Source organism: Mauremys reevesii, linkage group 5 (genome assembly GCF_016161935.1).
Source record: "Mauremys reevesii isolate NIE-2019 linkage group 5, ASM1616193v1, whole genome shotgun sequence".
Lineage (NCBI taxonomy): Eukaryota > Metazoa > Chordata > Testudines > Geoemydidae > Mauremys > Mauremys reevesii.
Genome location: NC_052627.1, coordinates 46,007,550 through 46,020,732, shown reverse-complemented (window position 1 = coordinate 46,020,732; position 13,183 = coordinate 46,007,550). Strand labels below are relative to the sequence as shown.

At 39.9% G+C, this 13,183-nt stretch overlaps 2 long non-coding RNA genes across 3 annotated transcripts in view; one reads left to right on the top strand and one right to left on the bottom strand.

The window, feature by feature from the left end:
• LOC120405548 overlaps positions 1 to 3,529 on the bottom strand; it is a 56,074-nt gene extending 52,545 nt beyond the window's left edge. For both annotated transcript variants that reach the window (XR_005598660.1, XR_005598659.1), the window contains exon 1: positions 3,295 to 3,529. This is a non-coding gene — a long non-coding RNA (uncharacterized LOC120405548). The remainder of the gene's footprint in view (positions 1 to 3,294) is intronic.
• A 953-nt stretch (positions 3,530 to 4,482) lies between these two features.
• Positions 4,483 to 6,674, top strand: LOC120405551. Its single transcript, XR_005598664.1, has 3 exons — positions 4,483 to 4,715; positions 4,955 to 5,099; positions 5,906 to 6,674. It is a non-coding gene; the product is annotated as an uncharacterized LOC120405551 (long non-coding RNA).
• Positions 6,675 to 13,183: the final 6,509 nt, after the last annotated feature.

Here is a 13,183-nt window from a genome sequence, read left to right as displayed (position 1 = left end):
AAATGTGCAGAACCTCAGTCAGGATGCAGAGCAGCCAGTTAAAGAAAAACTTCAAAAAGAACCTGAGAAAGGAAAACTGCGTCAAAGTTCACAGTAATTTCTGCATAAAGTTCTGAAAAGGAAAGGGGCTTTGTAACGTGAGTTCTCAATTTGCAATTTCAGGTGCACTGTTCATCTAAGATGCTTTTCTTAAGACTGCTTTTTGCTTTAAGATCCAGACAGTCAAAAATTAGCCGTCTGAAGTTTTCTTTTTTTTTAAATTCTGTTTCTTCTCACATTTCAGAAGCCTAGGTCTGGGGAAATGGGTCCTTCTTTACTTAGCTTTTCAGACAAAAAGAACAGCATTTACCTGTGTCACCCTTTCACACTTTTAATATTAAAAGCAATTCATGGTTCACTGAAAAAGAATGAATAATCCTTAAAAAATATGGCTAAAGAAAATGTAGACTTGTATATAGAAAGAGCTTTTTTAAAACACCCTAGCTCATTTTAATGAAATTTAGAAAGCATTTGCTAATTATTGAGAAAAATAAAAATAAAGGCCATACGAACTCCATGTGATGAAATTACACACCTAAAAACTGGACTTAACACTGAAGTTCCTGAAAACTAAGGCTTTTGAATTTGGTATTCCAGTTTGGAACTCTGTAGACATACAAATGAATCATAAAGGTTGGCTCGAGATCTGAATCTAGGTTTGGGAGATGTGAGGATATACGTACTGTTTCTTTAAAAGTGCAGCAAGAAGCCAGGAGGGAGGGAACTGGGGAGGGTATATTCTATGGTGGTTCAGACACACACACACAGAGCAACGTAAGGGATAATTCTGATTTCACAAAGGCTCTTGTTTAGAATTAAAAGATTTTTTTTACCTTTGTCACATGACATGGTGTTAAAAAATGATTAATTTTGAGCCAACGTAAGAGAACAAGAACATGCCAACGTTCTACAAGACTTTCATTTTGATAAGCCCCAAAAATGGTCTGACGAGTGAACAGGTCACATGGTTCTGAACCACAAGGAAACTTAATGCAAAGACTAGTGAGATAGAAGTCAGCTTGTTATTATATTCACTGGGGAGTAAAGCTGAAGGGTGAAGGTGAAGCCATATTCTTCTCCTATTGAAGCCAATGGCCAAACTCCCCAAAATATTTATAGATCAGTTGGTTTTGGATAAGAAAGCAGATAAGAACAACTACAACAGTGTTCTTTAAAAAATTAATGAGCATTTATTTTTGAAAAAGAATGTAATGTATGTACATGCTTTTACCAAAAGTGCAGAATCCCAAAGAAAGTGTAGAAGGGCCCAACGTAAACACAGTGTTGGGACTTTGGTATTTTATTTATTCTTCCTTATTGATATTATCTAGTAGTTGGAATTTAAAAGAAAAAATATGAAAAATGACAATTTACATCAGCTAAATCATACACAAATGGTGCAATTTGGCATAGCAGAAAAACTAGTGAAAATGCAACTCATACAGCAACAAAACAGAAGTATGCAGCAAGAAGCAGCAAATAAAAAAATTGCAAGGGGGAAAGAAAGCATCATAGAAAATGTCTCTTAAGAGAAATAAGTTTCCTTGGCAGAACTTCAGCAGATGTGACAAAGGAGGGCCTTTAAAGAAGAATTAATAAGAAACACAATAGTCATAGGACTAAGGGATGGCAAGTTGTCAGAATCTCTTCAGTTAGACCCCAATGTTATGCTTGTCAAAACTATAACTCAATTAATAGTGCAAGCAATCTGTTATGTAATTTATATGCTAGCTCCAGTGGAAAAACCACATAAGATCACATTGATACAGTGAAGACGAGGAAGATAAGTCTGAAAGGAGAAATGGAAGTGTGCTCTCAATGTAATAGTACTGTACCACGGCAACATAGGAGACCAAAGCAGCTTTGTAAGAAGGAAGAACAAAAAAGCTGTAGATGTGGCATGGCAGTGAGCGACATTTGGAAATAAAGTCCAGCAAAGGGGGCAGAATGTAGAAGATGCCACAAAAATAGGACATTTTGCAGTCGCATGCAAAATTGTGGAAACAATCCATACTGGAACGCTGTCATCATATAATGATCTCATATTCTCATTAGTATAGCCAACATTAGGGAACACAAGTTACCTCATATGTAGCATTGACTCAAAGTGAAGGACTTTCAGTAGGAGGTCTCTCTCTTGCTTTCCCTACCACACACACCTAGAACTATGATTTCATTCACCTCTGCTCACAAAATACATAGTAAATCAGTGTTTAAAGGTACTCTGTATAAAGAGCACAGGCCTTCCAGGGAAATGGAGGAGGCGGTTTCAGGCTTATAGCACAAAACTCTGTTCAGCTTCTGTGGCTGTATATTTCTACCAGCCCTCTGTCATGTTCAGAGCATATTATATGCTACAAGAAACTGAAATACAGTTCTTAGGGCATATGAATGATAAAGAGGGAATAAAGCCACTCCAGTAGAAGTCAAAGCTTTCATTGAAATACCATCACCTAAAATGTCTGAGAACTGAGTCAATTTCCTCAGTATAACAGAAGCATGGAACAGATTTGCACTTAACCAGTCCTGTGAAGGCCAAGCTCTTTATGAACTACATAAAGAACACTCTGAGTAGTTTCAAAAGCACAAGAGTGTGATTTTGCAGAGTTGCCAGCTCATGATTTTATTGCAAGTTGCATAATATTTCATGTCCTTGGTTTTTTTTTTTTTTTTAGGTTTGAGGTTGATGTCACATTCTGGGGTGCAAACCAGACCAGTGAGGAGTTGTGTCATCCCCATCCTTGTAACCATGAGTCCTTAAAATGCTTTCCTGCTGTAGGTCCTTTGTCTGGATGCTCCCAACCTAGCATACACGGATGTACTGCATGACTGTGATCAGCAGCCTGCCTATTGCACTGCAACCACACTCTAGCTTCCACCAGCCTTGGTTATTGTTAGCAAGATTACCCCAAGACCCACCAGTCCTAAGTGTACCCAAAACTGTGTGCTCTGCAATGTCCAGCCCTTCCCTAGACCATTCACAGGAATAATAAGGTAAGTTTGCTCCTCTAAAGAGAAAACCTGCACAGCTTATTGCTTAACTAGAGCTAACTTTCAATTTTAACTCAAACTCAGCATAGAGTTGGTTTAGATTAAAAACAACACATTTATTAACAAAAGGAGATAGGATTTTAAATGAGTTCAGCTATAAAGGACAGAGTTAGAAATGGTTACAAGCAAGTGAAAGTGAGAAATGCTTTCTGTAGACTAAAAACTTAACAAAGCTACAGTCCTGAGTCAAGGTAAGATTCTTACCACTCTTTTTTCCAGAAAGATGGCTGCTCACCACCTTGGTGGACCCATAAGATTCAAAGAGCTTGTTTCCTTAGTCTTCTTAAGTGAAAGATAATTTGGTGTCTTTGGCACTCTCTTTTATAGCCCAGTGGACCTTTGAAATGGATTCTTTAGAAAGTTACCCCCCAAAGTAAAGTTCTTTCAAGCTGTAAGGAAGGAGACATGGAATTTGCTGATGAAGAAATTCCATGCTGTTTTTTCCTCCCTGCTGGAGTTTGCTAAATTGAAATCAGTGGTTACTGCTACTCAACTCTTATGGCACCTGGTGAAGGTGTTGGCCTGCTCTTTGTCTATGAGAAACCTCATTATCCACTCCTCATATTTCTCTGGTAAACATATTATAGTTCCATATTTTTGTATGGTCCCTTAGGCATTTACCATATATACACCATACCAGAATATTAATGATCAGTGTGATATTAGTTTTCCAATTATGCTTGCATGATATATCAGACTCAGTTTATATTAATGATTTGAGATACACTGATACAATGAGAATTGGTCAAGCCAACTGAAACTCATTGCCAGATACAAGTGATCCCCTTGATCTTGTGCTAGTGTCTTGTTTTTTAGGTTTGGGATTGTTTTTGTTTCTTTTTTAAGGCTACTCATGATTTCCTGATTTCTGGGCTTTCCCCTGATTGCTGTCCCCCAGGTATCTGGTGGAGGTTGTTTCTTAATACAGTGAATACCTTAGTTAGCATTAACTCAAACTCTCTGCAGCATTTAAAGGGGGACAATACTGTTGAAAAATGTTCCACAACCACAGCCCCCTTCTGTATCCCCTCTCCTAATCCTGGGCCACAATCCCAATGGAGCACTTGGGGAGTGGTTTCTGTAGGATCAGAGAGGGGGAATGCATATTGTGGAGCCAGCATTCCCCCTCTTTCATTGACCATATATCCATTAGTTGCTAAATTTCACTACCTACACTCTGCTCGCATAAGGCTCTGTAGCAGGGTGCTGGTACAAAAGCTCTTAATTAGCCCCTGCCCAGTCAGCTCCAATCAATCAGGGGAAACAGACTGGGGCTGATTGAAAAGGCCTGATGTTGGCTTGAGGATTGGCAACACCTGCTGGCCTGACAAGCCAAGGGCTATAAAGGCTGGGAGGGAGCCAGAAGGTAGGGGACAGCCAGAGAGAAGTAAGTCAGTCAGTCAGGGAGGGAGGGAACTGGAGGTCTCCTAGCTGAAGGCTGACTCTGCCTGTAAAGGACATGACTAATCCTGTAAAGCTTGTATGCAGATAGATGCTAGTGGTGGGACAACCTTAAGTGAATAAAGACACAGGTGTTGCACAACCGTGAAGCCTCTCTGAGCCTTATTGGGGGCAGCAAGCAGTCCCCAGGAAGAGGGGTGTGTTGTGAACCCTTTAAAAAACAAGTATGTAAAAGTCAGAAAAGAAAACTATAGCATTTTGCAGATTAGCTTATTTTAGCTGATTAAATATATAATTTACCTCAGATGACCTGCTAATACCATGCCTCTTTCTCAATAAAGAGGGCAGACCAAATTCAAGTAAATTTTTGTGCCAGCACAAGTACAATATACTCCTGATTTTCCTAAACCCTTTTATCTGAATCTCCGCATTATCCAAATCCCTTCTTTGTCCCCTCTCCCAGAAAGGATTCAGATAATGCAGAAGGATGGATAATAAAGCAGAGGACCGCTGTTCCCCCTCATCATCCAGGGGAGAGGCCAATGTAATGCTAAATGGCTCCTGCAGCAGCGCAGGAAGCCTCTGCAACCCTGTTGTCATTGAACCAGGTGAGCAGGGCTGTGATAGCAGAGCTGCAGATGGCTCCCTGCCCTACCACTCCTGCCTTTTGGATTACTTGAACCTCCCCATAATCCAGATTAATTCCATGCCCCCCACCCATGCTATTTGGAGTATAGCCAGGAGTATACTCATAGAGAGAGGTTTATGAAAGATTGTGATTTGGAGATGTAATCACAGGGATCTATGAGTAATCCCAGAAAGTTCCAACACATTGACAGTAGATGTGGACTCTGGCATTTCCCATCTGACTGATCTTTCATCATCAATGCACACAGGTGAAACTGACAAGGAACAAAAGAAAAACATAAACTCTAATGAAAGGCTAATACTGAGAAAATCAGAGCAGGAGATTGAATGTCCTGAAAGACTCATAGAGACTTGCTAACCTGCCTGGAGAAGGGGTGTTTGAGGAAAGTCAGTGGTAAAGACTCACTCAACAGTGATGTGGTGGTAACCTCTCCTCTCTAAGTAGTTGACATATTTGGTTTATGGAAATGTACTAGATGGGTTGAGAATTTAATATGTGTTATTAGATAGTATCAGAGGGGTAGCCATGTTAGTCTGGATCTGTAAAAGCAGCAAAGAGTCTTGTGGCACCTTATAGACTAACAGACGTTTTGGAGCATGAGCTTTCGTGGGTGAATACTTGCATCCGACGAAGTGGGTATTCACCCACGAAAGCTCATGCTGCTAAACGTCTGTTAGTCTATAAGGTGCCACAGGATTCTTTGCTGTTATTAGATAGTTAACCTTTATGTATATGTATATAAGTTTTAATTTGTTTTTCTTTAAGAGGGAAGACGTAGAGATATGTTTATGAAAGACTGTGATTTGAAGATGCTCCTTCACAAGGGACAGTGTTGGGAATGTGGGAATTTGGAGATGTGCCCTGAAGGCAGGAACTAGAAACACCACATAGCTGTGTGCAGCAGTTCACTGCTGAAGCTCTCCAGTTTGTTTTATTAAAGTTTTATTCCCTGCTCATTCACTGGTTTGTTATGTAATGAACTCCAAGATCATTACAATACCATATAGCTAGAATTGTTCTTTAGCCTAAACCATTTGACTGGAATCCATTATTAACGCATTGCAATGCCTATATATTTTATTGTTGTTTCTCCCCATAACACTGTAGTGTTTAAATACTATGTTTGTGAACTATATTAAATTCAAAGAGCATATATGCATTTTTTTTAAAAGGTGGGGAGAAGGAGGAAGATGATGGAGTATGGTGCACAAATTTGGTCATTTGTTATTGTACAACTTATCTCTAAAATCTTGTTTATTTTCCCTGGATCCATAACCACATAATGAAGGGACTCTATCTAATTGCCCGGATCTATAGTCCATAATTTTACTCATAAGGAAACTAGAATGTGATTCAACGCTGGAGATATTAACATTTTCCAGAAAGTGGCTGCATAGTTGCTATTTTCCATTTAATCAGTGAAACAAAATTTATTGATTATTGTTTTCAATTGTTTATGTGCTATGGGTTTTCGAGTCAGGAAAAAAAGAAAACTGGATAGCCCTGATGCATAATGTTCATGGGGTCATTCTTACAGTGGGTTTTTAAAATTTAATGGAACACTTATGCATTTTAGGAAGGCCATTTACAGAAGGAAATTATTCTGAATTTCCATGTTTTGTATTTTTTCCAAAGACACTTTGTAAGCAACCGATACAATTATTATGGGTTTATGAATGGCTAGCCTATATATATTTAAAAATTGGACACCAACGTATGACAGTCTTCCAATATCAGCTTTCTCTAGTTTAAAATGTATATGATAAGTGTCTCTTCCAGGTACTTGTGGATCATTTTATTTTTAGAGGCACTTGGGATGCTGTACATCACAATAAAATCAATTTTAAACACATTAGAACAACCACATCATAGAAGACAACCATCTAACTGTTCAAGAAATAAAACCAAAGGAACCAGGATGAGTAAAAACAAGCACAGTGGAGAGGGAAAGATAACAAATATAAGACCAGTCACAAAACACCTTTGGAATAAAAACATTTTGCGATTTTTTAAAAAGTGGTAATATGTTGGCAGATGAATTTCAAAGATGAGGATTTAATTCCATATCCCAGCACAGCAAATAACCAGTTGCTTACTGATCTAAGATGCTATGGTGAGACCTTTAAGCCATAAGTAGTGTCTGACTGCAGACACAATCAGATCAAGGCTCAAGGTATGAGTCTAAAGTTTTGCCTAGTCCTATACCAGTACAGGCTTTCAAGATCAATGGTGCCAGCTGACACTGAATCTACCAGCATAATATTACACTGCTCTACAGCCAAAATGCTTCTGAAATAAATGTAGTCAAACTTGACTAATTCTGGGTCACTGAGAACGAAAATGATGCTTAACATTGTTGATTGGCTCTAGTTTTCAAGATATGCTATTGGGTCAGTATATACGACCCTTGACTTGGGAATAGCGGAGGATAAGTGAGTTATAAAGGGAAGGGATCTCAATTTAAACCAGAAATGACTAAAATACATCTTTGACTGGATCTATGAATAAATCTATGACTGGGTTTGGACAGTACTTGTTTTTTAGGCAAAACAATGAATGATGCAATCTGAAGCTGGTATTGCGTCATACATGATATGAATTGCATCATGTTATTCCTAGAAGTCCTGGATGATGCAATCATAACAAAGCTTACATCACTCTGCTGAACAAATTGCCCTATATCAGCTCTAGAAATCATACAGTGTCGTGCTCCCTTATTTGTCAGTGTTTGATTTTGCAAAGGGACACATTTCTGTTTAGCCAAAGTGAGCAGAGATGCCTCGTACTTGTGTGAACAGTGCAGATAACTTCTGCTATGTTTGTGGTGAAGTGACTTTTGCATTACAAAAGCACAGTATAACCACTATGGTTAAGAAAGCCTATCACCTTTATTTTGGCTGCAAAATTGGAGATCAGGACAAGAGGTGGGCCCCACACATATGCTGCAACACTTGTGCAACAAATCTTCGCCAGTGGTTGAACAGGAAAAGGAAATCTATGCCTTTTGCAGTGCCAATGATTTGGAGAGAGCCAACAGATCATACCAGCAATTGTTACTTCTGCATGGTGCCTCCAGTTGGGAAAGGTGTGTCAAAGAAGAAAAAGTGGACTGTGCATTATCCAAACATACCATCAGCTATACGCCCAGTACCCCACGGAGAAGGACTGCCGGTTCCTGATGCACCAGAATCATTCTCACTTGAGTCAGACGAGGAAGAGGAAGAAGATGAAACTTCTGGTCCTGAACCATCAATGTCACAGGACCCACATTTTCTCCCATCCTCCTCCTCTGAACCACACCTCATAACACAAGGTGAACTGAATGACCTTGTCAGGGATTTGGAACTACCCAAGAGTAAGGCAGATCTGTTGGGCTCCAGACTACAGCAGTGGAATCTCCTGGCAGGTGATGTTAGGGTTTCCATGTTCCGTGACCGTCAAAAGGATCTTGTCCCATTCTTCTTCATGGAAGGTGATCTTGTAGCCTGCAACAACATTGATGGTGTGATGGCAGCCCTCAACATCGTTCCCGATCCAGATGAGTGGAGACTATTCATTGATTCATCAAAGACAAGTCTTAAAGCTGTTTTACTGCATAATGGCAATGTTTTGCCATCAATTCCAGTTGGTCATGCAGTCCATATGAAGGAAACCTATGACAACATGAAACAACTTTTGAGGTGCATAAACTATGACCAACATCAGTGGCAGCTTTGTGGCGATTTGAAGGTTGTTGCTCTCTTGCTTGGTCTGCAGACTGGATACACAAAGTACTGCTGTTTTCTCTGCGAATGGGATAGTCGTGCAAGAGATTCCCACTACATCAAGAAAGATTGGCCACTCCGACAGTCATTGGAGCCTGGGAGGAAAAGTGTTCAGCATCCACCACTTGTTGAATCAAGGAAGATTTTGTTACCACCCTTACACATCAAGCTGGGTCTGATGAAGAACTTTGTCAAGGCCATTGACAAAACACAAGCAGCTTTCACGTACCTCCGTGGAAAATTTCCAAGGTTAAGTGAAGCTAAGATAAAGGAAGGTGTCTTTGTTGGTCCTCAGATTCGTGAACTTCTTCAAGATGATGCATTTGACCATGTACTGCGTGGCAAGGAAAAGACGGCCTGGAAAGCCTTCCAGTTAGTGGCAATAAATTTTCTCGGAAACAACAAGGCAGACAACTACAGGTTGTTGGTGGAAAACCTCCTCAAGGCATACAAAAGCCTTGGTTGCAACATGTCACTAAAGATACATTTTTTGCACTCTCATCTAGATTTTTTTTCCACCGAACTGCGGAGCAGTGAGCGACGAGCACGGCAAGCGATTTCACCAGGACATTGCAATGATGGAGAAACACTATCAGGGCAAATGGAGCCCATCAATGCTTGCAGACTATTGCTGGACAGTGACAAGAGATGCTCCATTTAATGAATACAAGAGACAAGCCAAGAAGCGCCGAGTAGACATTGAATAGGACTAAACTATGTACATAATAGTTTTTTGCCTTTTGTTTCATAATAAATTTTATTTATATAACCCTTTTGCTGATTTTTAAAGTGTTACATAAACAGGACAGGTGAAATATCATGTAAAGCAACCATAAACACATGAAAAGACCTAGGTTTACAATTTATGATTAAAACTCTACTATCTACACAATATACATAGACATAAAATGTAAAAACTTTAATATCTTAGAAACAGTAACCAATCAGTTGTTTTAATTGTCATATTTGAATTCAGCACATCAAAATACATAATAAATATCACATTTTATCTCTGAAGCAGACGACTTCTCAAAAATTGTAGACCAGTGTAATCAGTATGATATAGCTGAAGCTAGTGAATAAACTTGCTGCTACATTCTGAACAAGTGGCAATTGATGCAGAAGCCCTGCTATGATGGAAATTATAGTAATCAAAGTTCATCATCACAATGCCTATGTTTCTGATGCAAAGCATCATGGCATAAACAACAACATAGCTTGGTCTTATTGTGCAACTGAAGAAAACAATTCCATGCCATAGTCTCTCTTCTTTATATTGAAAGGGTGTGGTCAAAAGTGATGCCAAACTCTTGTTATTCCCTGTCTCTGAGCTCTGTCTTTCTGTTTGTTCACCCTTAGACCGTGAGCTCCTTTCTTGTATTTCTGCAAAGTGCTTAGCACATTGTGTATGCTACCACAAAATATAAAATGATACTGATTAAATAATTAATTCTGGGTATTTTATAGGACTTATCTCTGACTGAGGAGATTTGGATCAATCAATAAATGACCTCAACCTTCCATCAATATTCAAACTAAATCCAAACTTAATGCTTTCTCACCTTTGAAAAACAACTTTTTCATGTCTTTACCTCTTCACATCCTGGTTCTGGCCAGGACTGGAATATGAAGTGCAGTTTTATTGTAGGAAAAGCCATCCTTTTGTTTGTTCTTGCCTGACTGTGAAACGGGAAATTGCAAAAATCTGCTCGTCAGCTTTCTCAGCAGAATTTTGCAGGTCCAAATACAGTTGGGGCAAGCAGCTTAATTTATGGGTGCCCATTGACCTAATCAAACTTAACTTCCAAAACCTTCATGAGGTGCTGAGAGATGGTTGTTGCTAACACAATCTTATACAGAGCAAAACAATTTTAATGCCGAGATTATTAAATATGCCTTTACTGTGAGCCTGAAAAATCCTGTAACTATAATGAGATGCATAACGTCTTTTTACACACCAACCATGATTTGTGATGAATGCAGCCTGGGAGATGCTAACTGTACTGACACCTGAATAGCTTAATAAGTAAAGGCAATTTCATATTGCCATGGTACTATGTATTGAAAGATGAATTATAGATTTTGAATTACTGTAATTTTTTGTGGGAAGTTAAAGTCTAGACATTTTTGGGAGGAAATTTTAATAAAGAGAAAAGTGTTGGTTTTAGGAGCAGTATAAAGGAGAAATGAAAATAGAGCATAACGTGGGACTGGCGACGCTGACACAAAACATATGGTAGCAGTTGCAACAAAGCAATACTAGGTAATACTATCATCTACATACACTTTTCTGTAACACAGAGGCAGAGAAAGGGAGAAGTGCTAATTTATTCTCTCTCTGTTAAGCATATTCATTGCCATTTGTCAGGATGTGACATATATTTCTCTTCTATCTGGGTTAAGGCATTATGCTGCTGAATACAGAATAGAGGCATGGCAGCAGTTTACTGCTATCTGGCTGCTGAAAGAAAATACTTCAGCGGAAAAAAAAATGTCTACTGTGTTCCAAGGCAGCAATATGCATTATTATAATAATTACTGAGGTGTTCAATAGGGAAACAGTAACGATTAACAATTTTTGTATCAAGGAGGGTATTGTGCAATATACTGGGGTCTTCGTTGTAATTAGAATGTTACCCAAAACTGCGATTTTAGTATCTCTGTTTTCACTGGAAATAAATTAACAAACAAGGAGTGGGAGAAGAGAGAGAATAAGCAACTTCCCTTGTAAACATATTTAAGTAAATAAATGAGTGTAATAAATCATTTTGAACTCTGCCTCTAACTATAGGACAAAATTCAAACCGGGTGTGAGTAGGAACAACTCTGCTAAATAGGACAAAGATGTGCCCAACAGCTTTGAATGTAGCTCCTGATCCTTTGCAAATATATGCATTTGTGGAACTCTGAGGGTGTGAAGGAAAGCTGCATTTTGTAACAGAGAAAGACCATCAAATGCTCCTTCCCTTGCTCACCTGAAGATTCTCATTGGGAATGGAGTCCTCTAGATCAGCGTTTGTCAAACTGTGGTCTGCAGACCTCTGGGGCTCTGCAAGGGTACGCCAGGAGGTCCATGGGACCTGCTGATCAACTCCTCCCACTCCTGCTACCTCCCTCCCAGTGCCTCCCAGTGCCAGGGAACAGCTGTTCCCCCACATGCAGGAGGCACTGGGAGGGCGGGGAGGAGCAGGGACAGGGCACGCTCGGAGGAGGGGGCAGAATCATGTCCGGGGCCATCAGCCCTGCAGATCAACTCCTCCCTTTCCCTCCCTCCCAGTGCCTCCTGCACACTGGGGATCAGCTGTTCAGCAGTGTGCAGGAGGCACTGGGAGGGAGGTGGAGAAGCAGGGATGGGGCAGAAAGAGGGGGCAGGGGTGATGTGGGGGTGGGAAGAGGTGGAGTGGGGGTAAAGCCTGGGGCTGAGCGGGGTTGGGGGGCACTGCAATTTTTTAAAAATCAAAATGGAGGTCCTTGGGTTGCTAAAGTTTGAGAACCACTGCTATAGACTAATAAATCTGGGATATTTCAATGTGCATAGAGCGGACAACTCTGAATCATGAGCACAAGACCTGCTGGTCCTCAAATCATGCACAGGCCTATAACAGTAATAGGCAGGGATGTAAAGGAAAACACTGGGACAGGTATTTTGGAACAGGACCAACTCCTAGTCCCTTTCAATCATCTAGTCAACCTTCAGACTGAGTCATGCATAGAAACTGGAGTAACTGTGGTAGTTGATGGTGTCCATTGATACTATTCAATTTTCAGAGCCCTTCAGTGCGGCCAGTCACAAGGTAACAAATGCATGCCCCATCAGGACAGGACAGAACCACCTTAAAATGGTTCCACTCATTCCTTTCAAACCTAGAGCTGGAATAGTACAGAGCTTTAGGGGCACATTTGAACGAGGATTACAAAATATTGCCAGTAGCATGGTAGACAAAATCATCTCTTTTCTATTTAGGCCTTAAACCTTGCTCATCACCATAGCAGCGTCTCCCAGCCCTCTGCATTACAGACACATGTGCCAAAAAGATGTGTCTCAGTGTAACATAGGAATCTATATAGAGTCCACGAGTTCTGGCAATAGAAATATCAATTGGCATTTGCAACAACTTCCAGCCCAGACCAAGATATTTATTTCTTTTCTGTTGATGAGTGGAATTAATAATAAGACATAACACATTCCTTTTCAAAACACCAGTTTCTGTTAACTAATATTTCTTCCAGATTAGAGTTTGCCCTGGGCATTTTGCTGCCCTAGGCAGACTACAGTATT